Source organism: Cryptomeria japonica, chromosome 10, assembly GCF_030272615.1.
Source record: "Cryptomeria japonica chromosome 10, Sugi_1.0, whole genome shotgun sequence".
Classification (NCBI taxonomy): domain Eukaryota; kingdom Viridiplantae; phylum Streptophyta; class Pinopsida; order Cupressales; family Cupressaceae; genus Cryptomeria; species Cryptomeria japonica.
Window position 1 is genome coordinate 7,114,095 of NC_081414.1, and position 3,585 is coordinate 7,117,679.

Consider the following 3,585-nt stretch of genomic DNA (forward strand, 5'->3'; position numbering starts at 1 on the left):
ATATCCATCACTTGATCAAAACCAAGGACATAAAATGCAAAACATATTTTTAGAAAACCTTTTGACATGTCCATTCCTATCAACACCATGCTATCCAGAGCACCATGTCATCGCCTTACATTGTCATAACTATTCCATTAGCTTGGATAAACATGTTTTCCCATCATGAGATAGTCCTTGAAAACCAAATCAGCCTTAATTCCATAATAAGTTGCCTCCATCCTTCACTTATCCATGTCCCTCCCATCAATCCATTCATTTGTTCATAATGCCTTATGCCTTACTAGACACTAGGGGCAAAGAAATACATCTGTCTTGAGAATAAATCCTAATATATGTCTTATACCTCAATCAATGACGTGAAAAATGTTTAAAAATAAAAAAAATTGAAAAACTTTTAAAATCCAAAAAATTGAAAAACTTTTAAAAATTAAAAAAACAATAAAAAAAAATTGAAATCCAAAATAAATTGAAATAATTTTAAAAAATTAAAAGAAAAAAAATGTATATATATATATATATATTTCAAAAATATAAAATTCATAATAAATTGTCTTTTGCTAAGACATCGACACTTTGAACAAACACCATCAAAACACCGACCTTAACAAATCATGGATCAACAGACAAACTACCAAGCTAGTTTGCAACTTTACCAATCAATTGTCTATCAATTTTAACATCTTTTCTAGAACAGGCACCATATCAAATATCATGTTCTATAAGTACATCTTTCCTACAATGGACATCTCAATGTGCCTCTACAGATACATTGTTCCTAGAACAAGCACCCTACTAGATATCATGTCTTATGGATATATCTTTCCTACAATGGACATCCTATCATGTCCTACTGATACATCTTTCCTACAATTGACATCCTATCATAACTTTGGCAAGAAGATATAAATGGTTGTTGACTTGTTTGGTCCAGTGAGTTTTATCTTTTCTTTGATTTATCCTTATCATGTTTGTATCATGTTTCTGTGCAACTCAAGGATATCCACAAGTGATTAGAGTGGCTAGGATGGATTATGATTTTTATCATTTGATTGTTGTTTGTGGTTTTCTTTATCACTCCACACAAATGATATGAGTCATCTAGATTCCATCATATCTAGATACTTGCATCCAATTGCCATAATAAGCTCAATGATGATATATCACAAGAGTTCACCACTCTCATTAATCTCTCTCTCTCATATACAATCTCATCTATAATTACTTCTATGGCCATCGATTTACCATCCATCTTCTACGGTTATCAATTTATCCATACCCCCTTAATCACCTCTTTCATTTTCTTCTAACCTTATTCCCTATCTTTCCTTTTGAGAGCACACATGCGTTCTCCCAACCCATATGTCCTCTCGAGGGGGCATCTTCTTACAAACTCATCATCCATCCCATGACTGAGACATCATGCTTTTAGTCCTTATCCCTATCCCAGCCACTATGTTTTAATTTTCTTTGAAACAATGTGATAAACTACATTGTCTCAAAGAGGAGCAAAATGTAGACACCTAAAATTATCCTAGCTTAATTAAATAAATATTTTTATTTATTTGATTATCCCCTTTTCTTCTATTAATTAAATGAATTTGTATTTGTTAAATTAATTCATTTATCCTCTTCTAAGCCTTTTTCTATCCTAATTTAATTAATTCACTTTTATAGACCAAAGACACATTAAGAACCATACATGCATTTTTTACTACCAAGCACGCATTTGTGCACCAAATACGTGTCAGGACTAACCATATATCCATTTTAGCACAATCTAATCCTATCATGTTTTTGGCTTTCCTAACTTCCTACCATATTAATGATGCAATAAATGCATGAAATCAACAACAAGAAGATGTACTTACCGGCTCACTGTACTCCTTTGGTCGATCTCGTCACACTTGCTTGAACCTATAGAATCGCTTCATTGTGTCAACCATTTTTATAACTACTTTGCTCTCCTTTCTAAACTCAGTTTTGTGCTCTAATCTCTAAAACTGATGGATGGAAATGAGGAGATCCTTCCCCTAAGTGCCTACATACAGGTGCTATACCTCTAATTGGTCGCGGTGACCTCTTTTAACCTCATTTTTTTCCAAACTAACTTTGTTTTTGTTGCTTTTCACCCAACCTGTCATTTCCTTCATAGTGAGAGATGTTTTGAACCCTTTTCTAATTTTTCATGCAATCTCTCAAAGGGACATACCATTATCCCTGCCAAGGAAAAATCATGTTTCAATTAAATTTTATTCTTTGAAACAACATGATAAACTGCATTGTCTCAAAGAAAGACAAAATATGGACACTTAAAATTGTCCTTTAATTAAATAAATATATATTATTTATTTAATTTTTTAATCCTAATGTCTTCTATTAATTAAATAAATATTTTTACCTATTTAATTAATTCATTAGCCTCTTCTTTCTAATTTAAATAAATATTTATTATTTATTAAATCCCTCCCCTTTCTCTTAAATTAAATAGAGATTTTATTTATCTAACCCTTCCTCTATTAATTAAATAAATACTTTTATTTATTTCAACACCCACATACAGCTTCAATTTATGTATTTTTATCCCTTTTTGAGATTGAGTTTTGAGTGCAAGACATGATGGAGCATAGTTAAGATCTAGATCAACAAAATTGTTACCCAACTGCGCCACGTCGCTTAAAGGTGGTAGTTATGGTTTCTCGAGTGGGAGTTCGTATTCCAGCAGAGGATGGGGCTGCAATAACATGAGCAATTGAGGAAGAACTGGACCATAAATTTTACCTGACCCATGTTGGCTCGATTTTGTGCCATTGTAAGCAACCCTCACCTTTATAATTCTATGTTGTCTTGAATTTGGGAATTCTCCAAAAGATTTCACAAAATAATAACTAAGCTGAACCTCCTTTTTCTTTTTCTTTTTTTATCTTTGGTTAAAAAGAAGAAATAATACAGTAGTATGCTTTTAAATATACATAATTTAGTTTGTTTTCAGTTAGAAATCATTACTTGACCATCTTCATTGTTGCCAAGATCATTGGGGTATGTTGACGAAGACGGATGTACCATTTTCAGTATATTATTTTATTTATTTTATTTTGATGTTGAGACTTACACTATATGCACATTGACAACAAAAACAATGAATTTTTTATCATTTGTGTGTCAACTCTCATGTGGAATCTCAATTCAGCTCTAATGTTATGTAATAAGGTTCTATAATGTATATGATGAATGCCTTATGTGCATAATTGAAATTTCTTATATATTTTTTAATTTTCCCTACTTTTTAAATTGTTATCCCTTACAAAATGGCCTCCCAGAAAGCTGTCCTGGAAACACATTCTCCTGTCTCCTACCATCCCCTTCCCTAGAACTTGGTGGAATCATAGCTAATGTTACATAGGAAAGAAGAATGATTCATCGTGATGTCTACCAACCACCTTACAACATAACATATATACAAATGCAAAAGAAATCAGCATGATGCCTACCAACCAACTAGTAGCATAGCATATATACAAAAACAATACCAATCCAGATTTAAACAAGACATTGATGTTTAAAGCAGCATAATGCATCCAAGGA